Genomic DNA, 27,261 nt, shown 5'->3' on the forward strand with positions numbered 1-27,261 from the left:
ATGGCTTGCACATTTCTTCACCATTGTTACCTTTTCACATTTGTCTCTGTGTTCTTAATTTCTGCAACATTTTCATTAGCAAGAACCTTCAACGACGATCATTTTTTCACTCTGAAATCTCTAAAAACAGAGTCTCAGGCAGAAAGGCTCATCAGATCATTCAACTTGTCCCCAAAGCATGGTATGAATAATCATGTCGGGGAAGTTTCCGGGTACAGATTCGCTAACGAATCGAGGATCGTCGAAAGGAAGATTAAATTTCCATTTGTTTTGGAAACAAGAGGATCTATCTCTGACTTGGGTCATCATGCTGGCTACTATAGAATACAGCATTCCGAAGCTGCAAGGTATATTGTTTCTTGACACTTTTAAATACGGATTTCGACTTTCCTGGATCAATCCCATGATTTTTGAGCCAAATCAATCGCCTTAATTTTTTTTTCCACATGTTTTCTTGATATAACATTGGCTGCAGGATGTTCTACTTTTTCTTTGAATCAAGAAACAGCAGCAAGGATCCTGTAGTCGTGTGGCTAACAGGAGGACCAGGATGCAGCAGTGAAATAGCTTTATTTTATGAAAATGGCCCCTTCAAAATAACAAAGAACCTCTTGACCGGCTATTTCGGTATGAATAAAATTCTACTGGCAAGCGAACCAGGTCAAATTATAATAAAGTGGACAACGGTCCAGATGTCGAACCCACAGGGACTGTAAAAATATGATTACCAAAATATATTTATTTCTACTTAATCTAGGCTAATTAAAAAGAGCGATTTCAGGTTTTTAAACTAATAACTAAAATTGCAATAAAACTCAAATTAATTAAAATAAAGCTGGAATATTTTGGATTACTTAAAATTTGGGAAAAACTTCGATCAAGGACACACGTAGGTACCAGACAATTCACACAACAAGCAATCTATCTAAGATATCAGACTTAATTATAATTTACGGGAATTTTCCTAAATTGTTTGAAAGACTATTTCTAGAACAATCAAACCTATTCAAATTTGACGGATTAATATTTCATAATTCTAATCAAATCCAAATGCATAAACACTGTGAAAATTCAGTAAACACATAAACCGCATAATGAAACCGAATTCTATTTCTTGTCAGTTTTACACTATGTTGAAAACCAAAGTGATCGAATTCGAAACCTCCTCTGTACAAATTGGAATCGATTAACAAGCAAACAAATAACTGGCCAAGAAATTTGTAAGGCAAAGATAAATCTGATAATCAATAAACTCAATTAAGTTTGAAAATCTCAAATAAACAAACGAGTTTTCTACATAAATTGTCTGGCCCAATCACGTGGCCTTGATCGAAATAAAGAAAAACTACTCACAATTCATAATTCAAAATCAAGTTTTAATCATGAATTGACAAATAAAATAAAATAAAAGAGAAGAGAAAAATCTCCCAATCCTGTGCCGTAGCCGCCTCTCCCAAAAGATCCAAAAGTCCGGAAAAAGAGCATAAAAATTCTATTTATAGGGCCGCGCCAATTGGAATCCAATTCAAACTAAAAATCTCGAAACTTAGGTCATGCGGATACGCGCGCGCGCGTTTAGGACGTCTCGCGCGCGCATAGTGTTAAAAAACAGCGAATTCTCAATCAACTCGCGCGCGCGCGCGAAGGAGCTCGCGCGCTCGCGGCTTCCATGTAAGCTCTCTGGTCATCCCTTCTGCGCACGCGCGAGAAAGAGGCTCGCGCGCGCGCGGCTTTAACGCACAGAAATCCCAAATTTTGATTAATTTCCTACAAAATTCAACCAGGTGAGTCTAATGCAAACACATAACATAAAACACTAATAAAACTAACGAAAAATAACTTAAATGCATGCAAACTAAACACAAAATGCTATAAAATAATGCATACTAACTACACTTATCAACACCCCCATACTTAACTCTTGCTCGCCCTCGAGCAAGACATGCAAAAACAAAATGCAAACAAAAACATAAGTAAGGACAAGTCATGAATGTGCACAGCCTCTGAGAAGTTCAATTACCAACAAAAATCACAAACATGCTCTCAACTTTTCATAATACACTTTCGGTTTTACGTAAACGTGTGTGTGTGAAATGTCATTCCAGTTTCATACAACTTAGACCGAATTCGTCTCAAATCTGCTTAGCAACCTATGACAAATCAGTGCAAGTTTCACTTTTCAAGTGTCCATTCATTCCAACGATCTCTAGACATACCCACCTCCCTTGAGATAATGAATTACACACCTCCGGATTTTGCACCCGGTATTGCATTAGCCCCAATAATTACCCGCTGACTTAGCTACAACTGGATAGGATATGAAAAATCATTCTATTTTTTCTTTCTAATCCCCTCATCTATAACCCGGATGGAGCATCAATCCCATTTAACCCGCATACTTAGCCTTAAATTTAATCTTTTATAGGATTTTAATCCTTTCAAGGCCCGGATGGAATTGTATAAAACTCTTTTTTTTTTTTTTTTTTTTTCTCTAGGTGCGCCCAAGATCATAAGTGTAAACTAGAGCCTCATCAAAATTCATAGTACACAATCAAGATTCACAAACCACCTATTGCCGTGCAATGGTCAAACAGACAAAAACTTCATCAAATCTTTTGTTACAGTCCACTGGTCTAACATTAGTGCTTAAAAATATTCACGGTTCAACCTACAGTTTCTCATGTCAAGCCAAGAGCAAAATTTTTCAAAATTTTTTTTTTCAACATAACTTCATCATCATTGGCTATCATGACTCATCCTACTCATGCAATGCAACTATCATGACTCATCCTACTCATGCAATGCAAACAACAACAAAAACACACTATATGCAAACAAAAACGAAACACGACAAATGCAATAAATTACACAAATGCTATAAATTAGTCTACCCCCCCATACTTATCCAAAGCATTGCCCTCAATGCTTCAGAACAATGAACAGAATGCAAACAAACACACAATGTAATGAAAAACAAAAATAACACTCCCCTGGTTCTCGATGCATTCTCTTCCTTCTTGACAGTATCCTCTTGGACGGTATCAGTAGTCTAGATTATCGGCGGGCACGACCAACTGGCATGGGAAAGAAACAATAATCGAATAAAAACAAAAATAAAAACCAAAAACATAATAAAAAAAACAAAAACACTGGGTTGCCTCCCAGTCAGCGCTAAATTTATAGTCTATAGCCCGACTATACTCCTCTTTGAGTGGTGAAATTCAAGGTGGTTTATCCACCGTCTGTGAAAAACTCGAATCAGTCCTGCACTTGCATGCTACATCATTAAAGAACTTGTGCAAGGGATTAATTCCTGTAGACAACTTCACCTGCAGACATGCACCAAAATCATGCATCTCATCAACCAAACGAATAGCAGAACAAGATTTCAAAATTGGGCTCTCAGTAGCCGACTTAGACATAGTAAAAACTACTTGTTCATCGTTCAATCTCAGAACCAACTCTCCCTTCTCAACATCAACTAGGGCTCTACTAGCAGCAAGAAAAGGACGCCCTAAAATCAGTGGAACCTCACAGTCCTCATCCATGTCAAGAATAACAAAATCTACAGGGTATATAAAGTGTTCTATCTTGACTAGGACATTCTCTACGATCCCTCTCGGATATTTAATAGAACCATCAGCAAATTTAAGAGAGATAACATCAGGTTCTATATTTTCAACTCCTAATTTTCGAGCAATAGAATAAGGCATTAAATTAATGCTCGACCCAAGATCACACAACACATTCTCAAAAGACAAACTTCCAATATGACAGGGTATAGAAAAACTCCCTGGATCCTGAGATTTTGTTGGAAGCTTCTTTTGCAACACCGCCGAGCACTCTTCCTTCATTGTGACTTGCGTAAGATCATTCAGCTTCTTTTTATTTTTCAGCAAGTCTTTCAGAAACTTTGCATATCTCGGCATCTGAGCTAAAGCATCTGCAAAAGGTATGTTAATATGCAGTTTCTTGAAAATTTCAAGAAACTTCTTAAATTGAGAATCAAATAGTAGTTGCTTAGCTCTAAGAGGGAAAGGTAAAGTAGATAAATCAACATTTTTATTAACTTCAAATTTTGAAGTCTTACCTTTCTTACCTGTCGTGGAGGATTTTTCTGTACGCACCTCCTCTTTTTCTTCATCAATTTTCGGCCCTTCCACAGCCTTCTCGTCTTCCGGTTGCTTCTCAGACTGTTCAGATTGTGATCTCGTCACTACCATAATTGCATTTACGCTTTTGGGATTGAGCTCAGTGTTGCTCGGTAGAGATCCAGTAGGACGATTTGACAATTGGGAAGCAATTTGACCCATCTGACTTTCCAACCTCTGCATCATAGCTTCTTGATTTTGTAAACGAGCCTCAGTACCCGCCACATATTTCATCATTATTTCCTCGAAGCTCGGCTTCTTCTCCTCTTGCTTGGACTGCCAGTTCTGATTATAATTATTGTTGTAGGAGTTGTACGGCTGCCGTCCTTGATTTCCCATAAAATTTACAGCATCAACTTCAAACAACTGCTGATCCTCTTTCAGATTCCCTTGTGTTGGCGCTGTTTTCATGAGTGCCACTTGATGTGTTAGAGAGTCGATCTTAGCGTTCAGGGCCATCAAAGCATCGACCTCTAGAATTCCACCCTTCTTTTCCTTCTTTACATCCGGCCACCCAATATTACTCTCTGCCATGTTGCCAATGAGCTCCCAAGCTTCAGCTGGCGTCTTCCTGAATAAGCATCCATTGGCGGCAGCATCCAGCTAGATCGAACCGACTGATCGGCTTCGTTGTAGAACGTCTGGGTCTGCTGGCTTTGAGTAAGATTATGCTGAGGACATGTCTTCAACATCTTTTTGAACCTGGTCCACGCCGCATGTAGAGATTCTCCCTCCTTTTGCTTGAAAGATATAATATCAGAGAATAACTTAGCCATCTTCGTAGGAGGGAAGTATTTCTTTAGGAATTCTTGGACAAGACCCGTCCAAGTAGTAATACAACCAGTCGGCAGGTCATCAAGCCACTCCAAGGCTTTGCACTGTAGAGAGAATGGGAATAACCGCAGTCTCACTGCATCAGAGGTTACCCCATTAAACTTGAATGTGTCGCAAATCGACAAGAATCACTCCAGATGAGCATAAGGATCCTCAGTAGAAGTGCCTCCAAATCGTGCTTGAAGTTGGATCATCTGAATAGTTGAGGGTTTAAGCTCAAAGCTGTTCGCCTCAACAGCGGGGCGAACGATGCTGGATCCATAACCTTCAACCGGAGGCCTAATAAGATCCCAAACAGTGCGGTTGTCAACTTCTTCTGCCATTTCTTCCTCAGACTCAGAATCAAGCTCCAAATTAAGATCTTTCCTAGATCTCCGAATCCTACTAAGCGTGCGTTCTATCTACAAATCGAGTGGTAGGAGATTTTTGAATAGTCGAGATCGATGCATGCACTAGCAGATGAGTACCTGACAAAGACAAATAAAATAAAAAAAATTCAGAAAGCAGATAAATAAAAAAAAAACAGTCTAATCTCAAGAGAAATAAAAATTTTGATATCAAACAGTCCCCGGCAACGGCGCCAAAAACTTGACCGGCTATTTCGGTATGAATAAAATTCTACTGGCAAGCGAACCAGGTCAAATTATAATAAAGTGGACAACGGTCCAGATGTCGAACCCACAGGAACTGTAAAAATATGATTACCAAAATATATTTATTTCTACTTAATCTAGGCTAATTAAAAAGAGCGATTTCAGGTTTTTAAACTAATAACTAAAATTGCAATAAAACTCAAATTAATTAAAATAAAGCTGAAATATTTCGGATTACTTAAAATTTGGGAAAAACTTCGATCAAGGACACACGTAGGTACCAGACAATTCACACAACAAGCAATCTATCTAAGATATCAGACTTAATTATAATTTACGGGAATTTTCCTAAATTGTTCGAAAGACTATTTCTAGAACAATCAAACCTATTCAAATTTGACGGATTAATATTTCATAATTCTAATCAAATCCAAATGCATAAACACTGTGAAAATTCAGTAAACACCTAAACCGCATAATGAAACCGAATTCTATTTCTAGTCAGTTTTACACTATGTTGAAAACCAAAGTGATCGAATTCGAAACCTCCTCTGTACAAATTGGAATCGATTAACAAGCAAACAAATAACTGGCCAAGAAATTTGTAAGGCAAAGATAAATCTGATAATCAATAAACTCAATTAAGTCTGAAAATCTCAAATAAACAAACGAGTTTTCTACATAAATTGTCTGGCCCAATCACGTGGCCTTGATCGAAATAAAGAAAAACTACTCACAATTCATAATTCAAAACCAAGTTTTAATCATGAATTGACAAATAAAATAAAATAAAAGAGAAGAGAAAAATCTCCCAATCCTGTGCCGTAGCCGCCTCTCCCAAAAGATCCAAAAGTCCGGAAAAAGAGCATAAAAATTCTATTTATAGGGCCGCGCCAATTGGAATCCAATTCAAACTAAAAATCTCGAAACTTAGGTCATGCGGATACGCGCGCGCGCGCGTAGTGTTAAAAAACAGCGAATTCTCAATCAACTCGCGCGCGCGCGCGCGGCTTCCCTGTAAGCTCTCTGGTCATCCCTTCTGCGCACGCGCGAGAAAGAGGCTCGCGCGCGCGCGGCTTTAACGCACAGAAATCCCAAATTTTGATTAATTTCCTACAAAATTCAACCAGGTGAGTCTAATGCAAACACATAACATAAAACACTAATAAAACTAACGAAAAATAACTTAAATGCATGCAAACTAAACACAAAATGCTATAAAATAATGCATACTAACTACACTTATCACCTCTCCTTAACATGGAACAAGTTTGGATGGGATAAGGTATCGAATATTATATACGTCGACTGTTAGGTTTGGACAGTCTAAAATCACAGAAATACCAGAAAACTTTTTGAGTGAGTATTATATGTTAGTGTTGTCAACACTTCACGATAACACTGTGCAGCAGATTATTTAACTAATAGCAAAAGTAAACAATAACACAGATAATTATGCACAAGTATCAAGTACTTGCGCGATGCCTCATGACGAAATAATCACTAGAAAAATAAAATCAGTTTACAAAAACCAACTAGTGATTGTTTTTATGAAAAACTATTTTTCTCAACAAATTGAGAAAATAAAAGACTTTCTAAAAACTAGTAAGAACTAGAATAAAACATCAATAGGAAGAACTAAGCCAAAAAACGAAAACCAAAGAAACACTTTCTGAACAACACTTCACTCGTGTGTTCTTCAGTGTTTCCAACACTACTCGGCAACACAGCGTAGCAGTAGTATCTCTTCAGAAATTCTTCAATGATAGATCTTCAACACTCTAGAATTTCATCAGTAATTTCTCTATGTATTTTGCTCTCTACGTTTCACTCTCTTCTCTCTTGATTGTCATCTTTGATCGATCCTATGCACTCCTTTAAATAGAACTTTAAATTGTTTCCATAAATAAGAACCTACATATCAGGGAAACAAAATATCATTAGATATTGAATATTTCGTATCAGATTTAATCAATATTACCAACTTTAACACTTGTCTAAGAAAGGCAAAACTCCAAAGATAGAAATCGAATGTAATAAGAAAATAATTTAAAAGACATGTGCACAACATGATCTTTCAAACTCCCCTTTTTTGCCTTTCTGGACAAAACACACAAACAAGTGCAAATAGCTCCCCCTATCTTTATGCAACTAATGCTCCCCCTGAATTTAAGCATCTCAGAAACAGTGTTGTGTGGTTGTATTGTCAACACCGACTCTCAACACACAAGATCAGAGTATCAGATAGTGCATTAGCATATCAGAGATTAATAAATATTTTCGAACAAGGATAAGAAAAATCTTAAAACCAAATATCTAAACAGCTTCCTTTTCAGCTTGATCAACACTTGATCCTACTCCCCCTTTTTTGTCCAGAGGGCCCTGTTAGTCCAAGTTTAAGCCTGTACTCAGCCAATAAGGCTTCATAATACTCGAGATCAGCTTTGGCTTGAGCAATTTTCTGTTCAGCATGAGCCATTTAAGAGCGAATAGCAGTAGCATTCAACATAATCTGAGCAGTGTTATGAACGGTCATAGGTGGAACTGACTCAGTGTTGGCAATACTGGGTACAACACCAGTCCATGGTAGATCAAGCTTCCTATTTCCCTTCAACAGTCCAGGTGCAATCTTGATAAGCTCTTCTCCTCCGATCAATTCTTCATCATCATCTGGTTTGAAACCTTGAGATTCCAGCATACCATAGATCAAAGAAGGAAACGGAAACTTTGTTGCTTTCCAACCACCTTCTCGAAAGGTCATAATATTTTCAAACACCAAATTTCCAAAGTCCAAAGGTGCTTGAGTTCCAATAGCAAAAAATGCAAGTGCTTGTGGCTTAGTTACCACGGTTGTATTGGTCGATGGAGTCCAATTCTTGATCGCAATTTTGTGAAGCACAGAAAATAAAGAAGTAAGCTTTGCAGCTGACAACCTGTCTGGGTGCAGTGGAAATTTTTGAACCATGCCTCCAGTGATCACTTTAGTGACTTGATCAATATCCTCAGTAACTGCATCATCATCGATATCAGGAGTATTGTAGTGCTCATTGATCAAAACAGGAGTAAAATCATACACATTTCCTCGGATGTACACTCTTCTAAACTTAAATGATTCTTCATCTCCAGTCTTCATGTTCAGATTGCAGTAAAATTCTAACACAGATCTTTTTGAAAATGGTCCGGCAGTGGTGACAGTAGAATATAAATTCTGCTGTTTCAAGAAAGTCACCAAGTTCTGCTTTTCGAAAGACACTTCATCAATATTTCTTTCTTCCAAACAGTCCTTTCCAGACAGACTCTCCCATTCGTCAGCAGACTCTTTTGAATAAAACTGAAGATTGTATGCTTTATCAGGATCAATCTCAGAGTCAGATTCGGCTTTAGTGTTGTCATCAGTGTTGGCAACACTGTCATCAGCAGCTTGTTCCTCAGAACTTCCAGATTCGTTAGAAGCAGCATCCTCATAATTTTCTTCTTCAGAACTTGAAGAGGATGAACTATCAGACTCCTGGGGCCGGTTATTCTCAAATTCCTTCATCATTTCAGAATCTGGTTCATCATCATCAGATGGAACCTGTGAAGATGCAATGGGTTTAGCCTTGGTCTTTCGAATATTAGCCATGAAAGTGGCCAGTGAAATTTCCTCATCAGTAGACACTGGAACCTCTGTGGTTGTCTTTGTGGTATCATCAACAACAGCAGCAGTTGGCTCTTTCTCACTCGAAGCCACAACAGTAGAATCTTCTTTAGATGAATCATCACTCGTTGATGATTCCTCATTCTTTGAGTTGGCCTTTGCAGCAACAGAAGGTTTTGGTATGGCAACCACCTCAAAGTCTTGATCTGCAGAATCATCTCCAGATGAAAAATCTGGATCATCTACAATAGGACGAGAAGTCTCCCATTTTCCACGAATTCTCTTGGTGGTAGTAAAATCGGGGTTGAATCCCGCTTGGCGCTTTGACCTCCTTGCTATTGGCTGTGTTGGGAACACACGATTCAACACTGAGAAATCAGGAGGATTCTCAAGGTCGATTTCGTTCCCGGGTTCCCCTGGAGCAATTTCTGCCAATGGTGTAGGTTGAATGGCAACAGGTACAATCGAGAGAATAGGATCATAAGATAGCTCCGAAGGCTTGTCTTCCTCTTAATAACCCATCTCCGATCGTATATCATGCGAATCAAAAGCTTTGCCTGCCATTATAAACAATATAGAAATTAAGGGTTTCAGAGAATTTTTGCAGAGAGAGTTAGAAAAGATTGAAGACGATAAGATCAATTTCTACAGTGCTTAGAAATATATAGGGATAAGGGGTTAAAACGGTAAAAAAAAATCAAAAGAATCTCTCTAATTAAGGAAATTAAATTTGATTAATTAAGGATACCCTGAAACTCTTACTTAAGAATATATCAATAATTTTCCAAAATAAATAACTCCACATCGAGTTTTAACACCATTGAAACATGTTCAATCACAAACAATTTCAATTTTCAGCAAGTTGGGCAATTTTTCCAATTTTTGTTCGTCTTTGAACTTTTAACCCTGAGCTCGATATGATCACAAAAATGCAAAATTCATGACCTAATTTATGTCTAAACAGAATGTAATGAGATTAGATCAAAAATGTATGCAAAGTGTGTGCAGTACGTGTTAAGCACTAGTGTTGGCAACACCTTCCAACAACACTGTAGTTTTCAAAATATTTTGAAATTTTTCACACTTCCAGAGCCATGTTTTTCTTCTTTTTATTTTGATTCAGAAGTGGTAGCCTGCACACTAAAAGAACGGTCTTCATTGGACTCTTTTAGGTAACTTTTTCCAATTTTCTTCCGATTTTTGTTTGATTTTCAAGACATTGGTCACTGAAATTTTATCAAACCATGCTTTTTAATTTTTAAAACCACTTTTCACATGGGACAAGATCATGGAATACACGAACATCCCTCAACTAATTCGTGGTTTAAAGCTCTTTTTCATGGCAAGTGTGATCTGAAAATAACTTTGGCAGAAAAACTACAAAGTGTTAGTCAGTATTATCAAATAGTGCAAAACATAGAACATTATGAATATGCAGTATGCCTAAAGTCCTAAAAATGCACATGCATGATTGGTGTTGTCCTTCAGTGTTGGCAACACTTCAGGACAACAACTGTGAGTGCTTTTAAAGAACACATGTTGAGAGATTTCTTTAAACTAGAGAATCTCTCAAAGTTTAATGCTTTTGTAAAAATATCGGCCAGTTGATTATTGGTCCCGACAAACTCCATTTGGATCATGTCCTTCTCAACTAAATCTCGAATGAAGTAATGTCTTATGTCAATGTGTTTAGTTCGAGAGTGTTGTACTGGGTTTTTTGATATATCTATAGCACTTGAGTTATCACAGTACACAGTTGGTGTTTCACTTTTAAGACCATAGTCTTGCAGCATTTGATTCATCCAAATTAATTGAGAACATCAACTTTCTGCTGCTACATATTCGGATTTAGCAGTGGAAAGTGACACACAGTTCTGTTTCCTACTATACCATGACATCAAGTTGTTACCCAAATAAAAACAACCACCCGTGGTGCTTTTTCTTTCATCAACATCTCCTTCCCAATCAGCATCACTATAGCCTACCAAATTAGTATTGGTTTCGTTAGAGTACCATAGCCCCAAGTCTAAAGTTCCTGCAACATACTTCAAAATTCGTTTTACAGCCTTCATATGTGTGACTTTAGGATCAGATTGATATCGGGCACACAAACACACACTGAACATAATATCAGGTTGTCTTGCACTTAAATACAGCAGACTTCCAATTATGCTTCTGTACAGAGTGTTGTCAACACTGTCAGCAACACTGTCTTTGCACATTTTTTCATTATTTCCCATTGGTGTTTTCATATGTCTAACATGATCAGTACAAAATCTCTTTATCAAATTCTTAGCATATTTGCTTTGACACAAAAAGATTCCATCACTCATTTGTTTCACTTGTAAACCTAGAAAGTAATTCAATTCTCCTACCATGCTCATTTCAAAGGTAGCAGTCATGCTTTCAACAAAATCATTCACAAGTTTTTGAGATGAAGCACAGAAAATTATGTCATCAACATAGATTTGACAAATAAGAATTTTACCTTGTACTTTTTGAACAAAAAATGTTTTGTCTACCTCACCTCTTTTGAATCCAATGTCAAGCAAATATTCCGTGAGCCTTCCATACCAAGCACGAGGTGCTTGTTTCAATCCATATAAGGCCTTCTTCAACTTATAAACATGATCAAAATGATTTGGATCTTCAAATCCCTTTGGTTGTCTTACATAAACTTCTTCATTCAAAATTCCATTCAAAAATGCGCTTTTGACATCCATTTGAAAAAGTTTCATCTTCATGTGACAAGCAATAGCTAACAGTAATCTAACAGACTCTATTCGGGCTACAGGTGCGAAGGTTTCATCAAATTCCACCCCTCAACTTGTGCATACCCTTGAGCTACTAATCTAGCTTTGTTCCTTACAATATTTCCTGATTCATCAGTTTTGTTCTTAAAAATCCACTTTGTTCCAATGATATTACTATGATCAGGTGGAGGAACTAAGATCCACACATCATTCCTAACAAATTGTTCAAGTTCATCATGCATAGCATTGACCCAAAACTCGTCTTTTAAAGCTTCACCAATATTTTTTGGTTCAATACTAGACACAAAGCAAGAATGTCTTATCTGAGAGTATGCGGAAGTCGTGCACACTAACCCGCTCATCTTTCGATAATCAACTTTTTCCTTTCTTCGGGTCTGCATCCTTCCTTGTGCATCTCCTATGATTTGTGAAGTAGGATGGTTTTTCTGAATTTTGCTAGGTACATCATGTCCAGCATCTTGTATTTCATCTTCAAAATCATCCTGATCTTCTGTATTATGTTCATCCATAGTCAGTGTTGGACTCAGTGTTGTGCTGGGTGATTTTTCAGGTGGGACAACACTATTGACAACACTGGAATCAGTCTGTGGAGCAACAGTATCTAGCAGATCATCAATATGGTCTTCAATTGTTTTCCCTTTCAGATCTTTTTGACAGTCTCCACACACGTATGGAACTTCAGAAGTCAAATTTGGCATCCCACGAACAGCTTCATTATTGCTCAGTTTCTTCAGAGCTTTGAAGTTAGCATGTCCTAACTTTTGATGCCATAAATTCAAATCATCAACCTTGGTGAATTTACAAGCAATTTATTCTCCAAGTTGATAACAGTTGTCCGATGATCTAGTTCCTGTCAAAACACAAGAGTTACTTTTATCAAATAATTGACATAGATTCTTATCAAATTTAACATAAGATCATCATCACAAAGTTGACTAATACTAATAAGATTAACATTTAATCCTTCAACATGTAGAATATTGTGAAGCTTAGGCAGTCCTTCTACATTCAATTTGCCTTTTCCAACAATCTTTCCATTAGCTCCTCCTCCATAAGTCACTTTTCCTTTATCCTGTTCAATATAGTCAGAAAGATACTTCTTCAATCCTGTCATGTGGCGTGAACTGCCACTGTCGAAGTACCAATGACCTGCAACATTAGTTTTCAAGAAAGTATAAACAACATTACAACTGGATTTAGCTTTTGGTACCCAAACCTTTTTCTCAGTATTTTTGCTCCTAGCAGTGTTCTGGTTCAGTGTTGGCAATACTGATGACAGCTCTTGCCTGGAATTCCAGTACATATAGTCATACCTGAGTTTGAAACAGTAAGGCTTGATGTGACCTTACTTGTGACAGTAATGACAAACAAACCTACGCTTCTTTTGATTTTTCCTCTGAACAGGAGCTTGTGTCTTCAAAGGAATTGGTTTTTCTTTTGGAATTACAGTTGGATTCTTAACAGAGTTATTGTTCTCCTTGACAAAAATAGTTTTTGATGACTCCCCTTCTTCAAACTTGCTATTATGAAAGCCTAGACCAGCTCTATCATCTTTTCCCATCATCAGAATTGAATCCAGCTTGGTCTTGCTCGAATTAAACTTTGCAAGAGTTGCATTGGCGCTTCCAAGCTCTTCTTTAACCTTGCCAAGTTCTAAATCCTTCTTGCTCAGAACAACTTCAAGTCTAGCCACTGAAACTTTTAGTTCACTGTTCTCCTTTGTTAAAGCAGAATTTGACTTGTTCCTTACTATCCAATCATTATACAATTCTTCATACATCTTCTGAGCATTATCCCAAGAAAGTTCTACTTCACCAGCTTCCTGATTTGAGTCTCCAGAAACAAATGCATTCACACAGAATAACTTTTGGTCAGTGTTGTGACCAAGTATTGGGACACCTGTGACAACACTGTTTTTCTGCTGTACCAAAACTAACAGTGCATTGTGAGTCTCATCATCTCCTTTTTCTGTACCCTCCTCATCTTCATCATCACTTAGGGAAGCACTCATTCCTTTGCGAAGTCTGGTTGGACACTCATTAGCAAAGTGACCAAAGCCAGTGCACTCATGACACTTCACAGACTCAAACCTCTTTGAGTTATTCAAGGTTTTTCCTTCATTTTGAAATCGATTTTGACTCTTTGATGGGATGTTATTCTGTTCTGGTCCACCGATTCTTAAGGGTTTTCCAACAGCAGGAGTATTTAAAACTTTGGGCTTCTGACCAGGTTTCTTTGAATCTATCATCCTTTTCAAATAGGTACCAAATTGTTTGGTAAGAAAGGCAATGGAATCATCTCCTAGATCAGACTCGTTTACTCCCTGTGTCAAATCAACAAAATCATTATATGAGTCGTTAGAAACTTGAAGTGCAATAGACTTACCTTTTTCCTTTTTCCCTACATTCATCTCCAACTCATATGTTCGTAGTGAACTCATCAATTCATCCAATCCCAGAATTGATGTGTCTTTTGATTCATCAATTGCACAAATCTTCATTTGAAATCTTTCAGGCAGTGATCTCAACACTTTGCTCACAATTCGTTCATTCGAAATAGCATCACCATGATCAATTGCCTCATTTTCAATCTTCCTCAAGCGGCGTTCATAATTATCAATCGTCTCACTTTCTTCCATTCTCAGATTTTCAAACTGAGTAGTGAGAATCCTTCTTTTGGTTCGACGCACACTATCGGATCCTTCACAGTGCATTTGAAGTTTTTCCCAGGCCTGTTTAGCACAAACACAATTAGTGACCAGAGAAAACATATTAGAATCAAGAGCAGTGAAAATAACATTAAGGGCTTTGTTGTTCATATTCGAAGCAGCAGTTTCTTCGGCATTCCATTCCGTTTCTGGTTTGAGTGGAAAGTCTCCTTCTCCATCAGTTCTTCTTGGTGGATTCCAGCCTTGTAGCACACATTGCCATGCCCTTCCATCAATCGATTGATGTAAACACGCATCCTGACTTTCCAGATAGCATAGTTGGATGCATCCAAGGTTGGAGGACGTTGAGCAGTTCCTGAATAAGGTATTTCCATTGTGATGTCCTGTCAAACACAAAAACAGAATCACACTTAGTATCGTCAAGTGAATGTCTCTGATACCACTTGTTAGATTTGGACAGTCTAAAACCACAGAAATACCAGAAAACTTTTTGAGTGAGTGTTATCTGTTAGTGTTGTCAACACTTCACGATAACACTGTGCAACAGATTATTTAACTAATAGAAAAAGTAAACAATAACACAGATAATTATGCACAAGTATCAAGTACTTGTGCGATGCCTCATGGCGAAATAATCACTAGAAAAATAAAATCAGTTTACAAAAACCAACTAGTGATTGTTTTATGAAAAACTATTTTTCTCAACAAATTGAGAAAATAAAAGACTTCCTAAAAACTAGTAAGAACTAGAATAAAACATCAATAGGAAGTACTAAGCCGAAAAACGAAAACCAAAGAAACACTTTCTGAACAACACTTCACTCATGTGTTCTTCAGTGTTTCCAACACTACTCGGCAACACAGCGTAGCAGTAGTATCTCTTCAGAAATTCTTCAATGATAGATCTTCAACACTCTAGAATTTCTTCAGTAATTTTTCTATGTATTTTGCTCTCTACGTTTCACTTTCTTCTCTCTTGATTGTCGTCTTTGATCGATCCTATGCACTCCTTTAAATAGAACTTCAAATTGTTTCCATAAATAAGAACCTACATATCAGGGAAACAAAATATCATTTGATATTAAATATTTCGTATCAGATTTAATCAATATTACCAACTTTAACACTTGTCTAAGAAAGACAAAACTCCAAAGATAGAAATCGAATGTAATAAGGAAATAATTTAAAATACATGTGCACAATATGATCTTTCATCGACCAACCAACCGGGACCGGTTTTAGCTACAGTTCTGCCGATGCTGACATTAGACACAATGAGGAAGATGTTGGCAATGATCTATATGACTTCTTGTAGGTCTTTCTCAATATCATGATTCTCAATTTCATGAAATAATACGAATTATGATTCTTGATTTCTTAATATCAAAAGAGTTTTATGATGACTGTCAGGAGTTTTTCAAGGGGCATCCAAAGTTCGCAGGGAATGATTTCTACATAACCGGAGAATCTTATGCGGGGCACTATATTCCTGTGTTGGTTTCTCGAATTAATAAAGGAAACAAAGACAAAGAAGGCATTCATATCAATTTAAAGGTTTTTATGTGCTTCTCAAGTAGTTCTATATGTTGCTGCCATTGAATAACATCTAGTCAGAAAGTTGTTTTTACGGATTCGAATTCTTATTTTCGCAGGGAATGGCCATAGGAAATGGATTCACTAACCCAGAAATCCAATATCAAGCGTACACTGATTTTGCTTTGAAAATGAAACTACTCACATAGGATGAGTACGATAGCTTTAAACCAAAAGTTTTACAATGTGCAAAAGAAGCTAAACTTTGTGGTATTACTTTAAACTTCAGCCTTCCATGTGTTTCCATATCAACGGCGATAAAAATAACTCTGGTGTCTATTGCTGTTCTTTAGGCCTAGATAGTCGAAGTAAATGTTTGTAAGTTATATCATTCTTTAACATGTGCTTATCATGTCTCTTGAGAACAAAATACACTGTTTAACTACAAGAAGCATTTTAAATCGGTTGCATGTGCAGTACTATGATATAAGAAAGAAGTGTAAGGGTACCCTGTGCTATGACTTCTCTAACCTGGAGCGGTTTCTGGAACTGGAACCCGTCAAAATCGCTCTTGGTGTTGGTGACATAGAGTTCGTCTCATGCAGCGCCATGGTGTACTACGCTATGACCGGAGACTGGATGAGAAATCTTGAAGTAGGAATACCTGCACTGTTGGAGGATGGGATCAAGTTACTTGTGTATGCTAGAGAATATGATCTGATATGCAACTGGCTCTGTAAGAAAGTGTGGGGACCCAGGTTGCTAATCTCATCTTAGGGCAATAAATGATTAATTAACAATTAATCAAACAATACAAGAATAATAAACCAAGAGCTAAATTTTTTTTTTTTAAAAATAAGGCCCCTCGCTCGATCGGGTAAATGTTACCGATCGAGCGAGCATAAAATTGCAGCTCTCGGTCTGAATCCATTTTGGCCTCACTCGATCGGTGAAAATCTCCCGATCGAGCGAGCCCAAAAACTCACTTCTCTGTTTTTGCAAAATACAGGCCTCGCTCGATCGGTGAAGTTCACCCGATCGAGCGGGCACCCTGTCCAGAGAATAAAATGCTTCTTTGCTGTATAATTGATTCCAAATCTCATACAAACTTCATATAAATTTTTCAACATGATTCTACATAATTTACATGCATTCAAACTCATACTAAGTGATCTAGAATACATGAACTCTCAAGTATAAATCAATACTTGGCAAAAATAATATATACAAAGGTTCTTGCTTTCTAACATGTTTACCAAATCATAAATACATGTCATCTGCTTAAAACCCGAATCACCATATGCTATCTCTCTTCTCAAACTATCCAAGCCAACTCTAGCTTGATCATGCCTCAACCTGATGCAATGCACACATACATACAAAGCAACAACCGGATAACTCCGGGGAGAATAAATCTCAGTATGAAAGACATGCATATACATCATGAAAGCATATGGAATCTATATGCTATAAAACTCTAAAATCATAAAACATGTAATAACATGTAATTCATAGAATCATCATCGCCGCTTAAACTCTTAACACATAATGATTCATCTAAAGCAATAACACACATTCATATCTAGAATAGTGTATCACAACATGCTAGCATTTATAACTGCATAATCTAAACCATAGAAAACTCTAGGTTAATGCATAAATGCAATGCATGTGCCAAGAAAAAGGCTATCAAATCTGATATCAACAAAGCTTAGTTCTTTGGGATCCCGAGGAATAAAATAACTACCAAACCGCCGACACTCCCAATCGAGGCGGCATCAAGTATCTTAATCCTCTGACTTTGGTGCAATTATAGAGAGTCTTCTGGCTCTGAAAGCGAAGGCTGCAATCCATGCCACTCAACTATAATTCTCCAAATGTCATTTCGCAATCTAGGCTAATCTGCCCTTATGCTTTACAGGCTGGAGTTCAAGATGAATACAACATAAGCTGTATGCATTAAAGACCGTAAAACATCTTGAACATATAATCACATAATCAATCAAAGCATCAAAACTCATATAAATCACATAAAAGCACTGAAACAACTACGTATGTGATTTCAGGATAACTCGAAAACCACCACGTTCTCGAGTTGTTCTACCTGGCAGGAATAATGTCGATTCATACCTGTGATCGGGATTCAATCATCTTGAATCATTGCAAAGTCTTGCAAATGCTGATCAATAACAACTTGCCAATTCTGTCATCTCAATGCTAGCCCAATCGGTAATCAAAATCTGCTCATTTCAATCAGTGCTACTTGAAGGTATTCTTGATTCAACTTCAAACACTTCAAGTCATTCGAACTCGAACTCGTCGATTCGACTTCGATAATCTTCAATTCAAATCTGAAATGATTTATAACATAGCTAAACATCAAATTCAAATCTGAATCGATGTTTCATTAAAACTTATTCAGTTCAAATCTTGCTAAGACAATCGGAATTCTATCGACGTCGCAACTATTCGAGTTCGATAAATCTTTCGATTCAAATATCATTATATCTTCATTCTAAACATAATCTCATATTCAATTCATCCACAATAAACTTGAAGATGAGCTCTAGACATTTAGAATGCATAACAATTCAAAATCTTGAACCGACGGCGTAACGGTACGTTTCGATCTTTCCAAAAGCTTAAACATCAATATGATTACCACCTTAACATAATAACATCAAAAATTTCAGCAGCTTATACACGTGAATATCATCCATAAAAATCAGATTTTCGAGAAATCTTTCAATATTCCAAAACATGTCCAAACGACGATCTTTTCTCGATCCGTCTTGGATATGCTATCGTCGTATATGCTAGAACATGTTTATACAATCAAATCTTAATTCTAACAACAACTTAAAATTCAAACATGGTAGAACTTCATAAAACTTACATCAAAACTTAGCACTCGGAGCTGTGATCGCAAATATATGTTCAATTGGAAATTCTACCGGACGGATCAAAAGATATCGGAGTTTGAAAAGGCAAAAATGCCTTAACCCTTCTCTTTTCTTTTCTCACGGTTCCTTTTCTGATTCCCCTCTGAATCCCACGTGAATGAAGGCTAGGAATATGTGAATTTAGATATATATTGGCCTAATTGCAATTTAGTCCCTGAATTCTTCAATAATTGCAATTTGGTCCTCGGCCAATATTTTAATTCAATTTCAATTCTAAATAATTTTAAAATATTAGAATTTCAATCTAAACTCTAAATATTCTCAAATTAAATATTCTCAAATTAAAATTAAATCATTTCGGACCTTATCGCATTTTAGTCCTTGAACTTCTCAATATTTGCAAATGGGTCCTTTCTCGGATTTCATCCTCAAATTAAATCCTTGATATTTATCATCTTTGAATTCATATCTTAAATTCCATAAATATCAATTCAAATTTTTTTAATCTTTTAATTTAAGAATTCCGGATATTAAAATCTTAAAATCCAAAAATCCTCAAATTAAATATTTCTGACCCGAAATTGAAATCTCTAATTTCTTAACTTCTTCAATTCATCTTTTCACTTTTATTTGAAATTTAAATCTTAAATCCCGTAATTAAGAACTTAATATTTTCGGCCCTTACAATTCCTCCCCTCTAAGGAATGATTTCGTCCTCGAAATCGCATTCGATCTTACTGCTGATTCTCGTAAGCGTATAACTAACTGAAGTACTACTTACTTCAATTCTCTGAGCTTTCGATATCTATTATGATATCTTTTCTTCTATCGTATCTTAATTTTTCTTTCTGATTGCTTCTGCAATACATATAATAACTGAGTCAACTTATATCTAAGTTGCTCTTTCTCATGATCGAATTCTGCATCAGTTCATCTGTCTTGCTTAACATCTTATCTACTTCTGTTGTATCTGAATTGAATGCACATACATATTCTAGCTGATATTCTTTAGCCAATGCATATGGATAACAATTCATCTATCTGACAATTCGAGTATTAATCCATAAGCTAGATCAAATACTCATAGGAATCAATTATGAAACCTCTTTCTGAACCTAATGATTCTCGGAAAAGAACTTCTTAACTGATCATTCTGTTCAGGCTTCAAATCTATATCTGTTACTCATTTGCTCATTCTGTCTATACTGTTCTATTCTTATTCTGTTCAAAGCCATCTTCACCTTCGCTATCATTTCGTGACTCATAGCTGGTCTGATAGCTGATATTTCTGAAATTTTATTTCAATATAAAGACAATTCTGTGTTTCTGATCAATCAATCATCAAAATAATGTCTTTATATCTATCAAATAGCTGTTACAGGAATTATGGTAATCACGTGGCAAATAATCAATCAACTAGTACCGAATCTAGTACTATAGTTCTGAGCATATCCTCAGAAATCTGGATAATCACATCTGATAGTCCACTAATCAGAGGATGGTATAATGAAATCTCATACAACCAAACACTCAGAACATCTGACAATCAATGCCACAATCTAGAAAACAAATCTAAAGTCTCTATCTCGACAATAGATTTCAATAATTCCTGTAACCTGATCATCTTGCTAAATGTATAACCAAAATCTTTTTATGTTTGTATCATATCTAATACAACATATTCATGAATCTGTCAAAATCTACTACACTCTAAACCTCAAAATCATGACGATTCGAGTAGATTCGAATCAAAGTCGTTCACAAAGTTGATCTGATTTCAACTCTTATGTAACTAATCTGTTACATAAACCACTTGAGTTCTTCTTTTCTGCTTCTTTTACTGGAATTTTCGTATTGGTACTGTCAATTATGTCGTATCTGCTTTCATTTCTTTCACCAATACTCATCTCCAAGTAAAGACTACATGTACCTCATACATGTTTAGACAACTGAATGGATATTAAATCTGTTGTCATATGCCTCTTTCAGAATCTGATATTCCATGTCTAGAATATCTGGCATAATCAAACGATTAATCACCACAAACATTCATCTGTTCTGCTCTGCTGTCTTATCTCTTATCTTAATCTAGCATTCTCAATCAATATTCTATTGCTTGATCTAAGATCAATATTGCTTTTATCTTTCCAAACTAATTCAAGTTTAGCTTGGATCACAACAATTCTGATCGTTTAAGTATTTGTCAAGCATAAACATACAACAAGTACAGATCTGTACCCAATAAATCCAGCAATTAGCTAAAACCCAGAAATCTTGCTAATAGTCTGAATCTGAATTTCTATCAGTTACAAGCCAAATTCTTCAAGATAAACTGAATATTCACATCAAATAATCCAGAATTCTCAAATTTCAAATCAAAGGAACTCGCTCAAGTCAAGGTCACCCAAAATCAAACATTCTGAATGACAAAATCTGCACAGTGAAAACAACTCACTTGCATATCAAAACTTAAAGCGAGTAAATCAAATCAGACTCTAGCAAATGAATAAGAGTCAATCAAAGTCGATCGAGGTCGAATACAAAAACCTCAGAATCGATAGCAAGAAACTCAAGAATCATGATTTCTATGATAGAATAGCTTCAACAAAATTGAAGAAAAAGCTCAACTGTAACTGATTTTTCTTATTCTCTATTGATATAATTTCATTTATTAATTCTTAATTCTCAGCTGACAATAGTCGAATATACTCTTTTCGACTTAACTTATTGTCATAGAATTAATCATCATTTCGGTACTACATAACTCTTTTCTACTAAATCTGCTAGCTGTTTCTGAAGTTCTTCAGTTCAAGTAATGCTCTTCTATACTAATTGTCATAATACCATTGTACTAGACAACACTCTATATAGAACCGCATTCATGTCGTAGAAAGGTCGAAATATGGCATTAAACTATTTCTGTACATTCTAACCACTGACATAGCTGTCAATTCTAGGTTACTGCTGTACTAGTTCAATATATCGACTAAACTTCTACTGACATTCTTCTACGGTCATCGTGATATAAACAGTACCGACATAATAGAAATTTATTTCTGCAACTCATATCAAATAGATCTCTACTCATTGATATTGCTGATCTAACTTAATCACTGCACAGAATCAATCAATTCTTATCTGATACTCAGTTATTGCATTAATATCTATAATGCATTCTAGCTTAATATCTCACGTCTGATATTAGCATATTCAATTTTATTTCCTCAAGTCTGTATTTCATAGAATCTTACAAATATATTCCATCTACTCAAAGGCAAAATTTCAGCAAATACGATGAATACAGGCTCATCAGATACAGATTATAGCATAACAAATCACTGATCTATGAATGTATGCTATGCAATCAATATATAAGCGGTTAACTATAATTAACTCACTTACCTGTAATATTCTTATCTGATACAACTTGAGCCTTATTTTCTGTACTTGCATTGCCTATGACCTTATCTGTCATTCACATGTTCTCTCGATCTGTTTCAGCTAAGGAAGCTATGCTTATATGTCTTCATCTGCTGGCGTTTAGACTGAATCAATCTTTGCTGCTGTTGCCACTATCTCTTGCTTCATAGCTATACTGCTATGGAAGTTGTAGTGGAGGTGATGATCATAGTGTTTCCACAATTACAGAGGCATGAATAAAATTCAACTCTGCCTCGTACTACCGGTTCATAATTTCGTTCTTCTCTTACTGGCTTGAAATCAACTTATGCGTCTCTACTATTCTATCATCTTTAGCATATACGGAAAGAAACAATTCTATTTACTTACCTGCCAAACAATTTCAGTACTTCTTCTGGCAACTTCACCAACTTCTTGCTAAGTCCTGGAGTTGATATAAAATCAGGCTGGTTCTATGTTCATCTGAATATGCTTCTCTTGAACAACTGATCCAGCTCTTCAAATCAACTCCTTTCTAGACATAGCATATTCTGTATCTTTCTGAGTTGATGATTCATAGCTTTGGAGTTGTTCAACTAACATACTCCTCAGTGCAATCGGCTCAAAAACTTACCTCAACACTGTTCTGTTCTATCTGCTGTTCTGTTCTGTCTGTGGTTCTCATACTCTCTGCATAAGCTGTCTTATTCGATAACAGAAGCAATATATATGACAGAGATTATAACATACAATTGCAGTATAACATACATATAATCTCATGCTTCTGAATAGAACACATACTTGCAAATACTCATGTTTTTTTCACATAGTACATGCTTAAGACGAATTCACTATTTCTAATGAATTCAATAACTCAGGCATACATATCAGCATATAAGCATGTAATTCTTATCTCAATAAAGCAAGTCGTGTTCAATCAAACAATCATCGTCGCATACAATTCTGTAAAGCAAGTAAAGCATAATCATGCAATACTATAAATGCATGCGACTCCATCTACCCCGCTCAACTTCTATCTGAGTTCAAGACTTTATGCTCCAAGACTTTACGCTCTGATACCACCTGTTGTGGAGACCCGGGTTGCTAATCTCATCTTAGGGCAATAAATGATTAATTAACAATTAATCAAACAATACAAGAATAATAAACCAAGAGCTAAAAAAATTATTATTTTTTTAAATAAGGCCCCTCGCTCGATCGGGTAAATGTTACCGATCGAGCGAGCATAAAATTGCAGCTCTCGGTCTGAATCCATTTTGGCCTCGCTCGATCGGTGAAAATCTCCCGATCGAGCGAGCCCAAAAACTTACTCCTCTGTTTTTGCAAAATACAGGCCTCGCTCGATCGGTGAAGTTCACCCGATCGAGCGGGCACCCTGTCCAGAGAATAAAAATGCTTCTTTGCTGTATAATTGATTCCAAATCTCATACAAACTTCATATAAATTTCTCAACATGATTCTACATAATTTACATGCATTCAAACTCATACTAAGTGATCTAGAATACATGAACTCTCAAGTATAAATCAATACTTGGCAAAAATAATATATACAAAGGTTCTTGCTTTCTAACATGTTTACCAAACCATAAATACATGTCATCTACTTAAAACCCGAATCACCACATGCTATCTCTCTTCTCAAGCTATCCAAGCCAACTCTAACTTGATCATGCCCCAACCTGATGCAATGCACACATACAAATAAAGCAACAGCCGGATAACTCCGGTGAGAATAAATCTCAGTATGAAAGACATGCATATACATCATGAAAGCATATGGAATCTATATGCTATAAAACTCTAAAATCATAAAACATGTAATAACATGTAATTCATAGAATCATCATCGCCGCTTAAACTCTTAACACATAATGATTCATCTAAAGCAATAACACACATTCATATCTAGAATAGTGTATCACAACATGCTAGCATTATAACTGCATAATCTAAACCATAGAAAACTCTAGGTTAATGCATAAATGCAATGCATGTGCCAAGAAAAAGGCTATCAAATCTGATATCAACAAAGCTTAGTTCTTTGGGATCCCGAGGAATAAAATAACTATCAAACCGCCGACACTCCCAATCGAGGCGGAATCAAGTATCTTAATCCTCTGATTTTGGTGCAATTATAGAGAGTCTTCTGGCTCTGAAAGCGAAGGCTGCAATCCATGCCGCTCAACTATAATTCTCCAAACGTCATTTCGCAATCTAGGCTAATCTGCCCTTATGCTTTACAGGCTGGAGTTCAAGATGAATGCAACATAAGCTGTATGCATTAAAGACTATAAAACATCTTGAACTTATAATAACATAATCAATCAAAGCATCAAAACTCATATAAATCACATAAAAGCACTGAAACAACTACGTATGTGATTTCAGGATAACTCGAAAACCACCACGTTTTCGAGTTGTTCTACCTGGCAGGAATAATGTCGATTCATACCTGTGATCGGGATTCAATCATCTTGAATCATTGCAAAGTCTTGCAAATGCTGATCAATAACAACTTGCCAATTATGTCATCTCAATGCTAGCCAAATCGGTAATCAAAATCTGCTCATTTCAATCAGTGCTACTTGAAGGTATTCTTGATTCAACTTCAAACACTTCTAGTCATTCGAACTCGAACTCGTCGATTCGACTTCGATAATCTTCAATTCAAATCTGAAATGATTTATAACATAGCTAAACATCAAGTTCAAATCTGAATCGATGTTTCATTAAAACTTATTCAGTTCAAATCTTTCTAAGACAATCGGAATTCTATCGACATCGCAACTATTCGAGTTCGATAAATCTTTCGATTCAAATATCATTATATCTTCATTCTAAACATAATCTCATATTCAATTCATCCACAATAAACTTGAAGATGAGCTCTAGACATTTAGAATGCATAACAATTCAAAATCTTGAACCGGCGACGTAACGGTACGATTTCGATCTTTCCAAAAGCTTAAACATCAATATGATTACCACCTTAACATAATAACATCAAAAATTTCAGCAGCTTATACACGTGAATATCATCCATAAAAATCAGATTTTCGAGAAATCTTTCAATATTTCAAAACATGTCCAAACGACGATCTTTTCTCGATCCGTCTTGGATATGCTATCGTCGTATATGCTAGAACATGTTTATACAATCAAATCTTAATTCTAACAACAACTTAAAATTCAAACATGGTAGAACTTCATAAAACTTACATCAAAACGTAGCACTCGGAGCTGTGATCGCAAATATATGTTCAATTGGAAATTCTACCAGACGGATCAAAAGATATCGGAGTTTGAAAAGGCAAAAATGCCTTAACCCTTCTCTTTTCTTTTCTCACGGTTTCTTTTCTGATTCCCCTCTGAATCCCACGTGAATGAAGGCTAGGAATATGTGAATTTAGATATATATTGGCCTAATTGCAATTTAGTCCCTGAATTCTTCAATAATTGCAATTTGGTCCTCGACCAATCTTTTAATTCAATTTCAATTCTAAATAATTTAAGAATATTAGAATTCCAATCTAAACTCTAAATATTCTCAAATTAAATATTCTCGAATTAAAATTAAATCATTTCGCACCTTATCGCATTTTAGTCCTTGAACTTCTCAATATTTGCATATGGGTCCTTTCTCGAATTTCATCCTCAAATTAAATCCTTGATATTTATCATCTTGGAATTCACATCTTAAATTTCATAAATATCAATTCAAATGTTTTTAATCTTTTAATTTAAGAATTCCGGATATTAAAATCTTAAAATCCAAAAATCCTCAAATTAAATATTTCTGACCCGAAATTGAAATCTCTAATTTCTTAACTTCTTCAATTCATCTTTTCACTTTTATTCGGAATTTAAATCTTAAATCCCATAATTAAGAACTTAATATTTTCGGGCCTTACAGAAAGACCCCAGCATCTAGCTTCTGAAAGTACTACACATCTCATTGGGACATTTTACAATGTATTCGTGTGATTTGGGCAGGGAACTCGAACTGGCTTGATGCCATGAAATGGTCGGGGCAGAAGAAATACTTAGCAGCATCCACGGCTCCATTCACCGTAGATGGTGCAGAGGCTGGATTGCAGAAAGGATATGGACCACTTGCTTTTCTGAAAGTGCACAACGCCGGTCATATGGTTCCGATAGATCAGCCTAAAAATTCTTTAGAAATGATAACAAGGTGGATGAAAGGCCAAAGCCCCTTGAGTCAGGCAGGTTATTTGTGATTTGCCACCATTAATGGAGATATATAATAAGAATAGCATCCTACTTTGATACACAGAACCCCGACAGATAACTAATCTAATCTATGTGAATGAAAACTTTTGCCAAAATACAGTGCCATATATATCTGATGACTTGCATTCTGTCATGTTTGAGGAGAGTAAGATAAGCCAATGAAAAGAGCCAGAAAAAAGGCAGTCCATTATGTATGTTCAGATGGAAAAACAGAATATGGTCTCAACGTTAGATTTAAGCATCCAAAAATAAAAAGATCCACGAAAACAAAATGAATCAAATGCTAAACCAGTATTTTGATCGTCGGTATCTCCAGATATAGTAAGATTTCTGTCAATCCATATAGAAATTATCCAATATATTGCGTCCTCGAGGATTTCCTAATCAATCCTTGTATAGAAAATAAAGTTGACACACTCTCAGCTAACAGATTAGTCGTCATTCGAGATATACTCTCCTCTAGGCATCATCATAGAGCAACAGAAAGTAATCGGT

The 27,261-nt window shown here is 36.1% G+C and overlaps 1 pseudogene; it reads left to right on the top strand.

Moving 5' to 3' along the window:
• Positions 1-26,753, top strand: LOC140888891 (serine carboxypeptidase-like; annotated as a pseudogene).
• The last annotated feature ends 508 nt before the right edge of the window (positions 26,754-27,261 follow it).

The sequence above is a fragment of the Henckelia pumila genome, chromosome 3, assembly GCF_033568475.1.
Source record: "Henckelia pumila isolate YLH828 chromosome 3, ASM3356847v2, whole genome shotgun sequence".
NCBI classification, from domain to species: Eukaryota; Viridiplantae; Streptophyta; class Magnoliopsida; order Lamiales; family Gesneriaceae; genus Henckelia; species Henckelia pumila.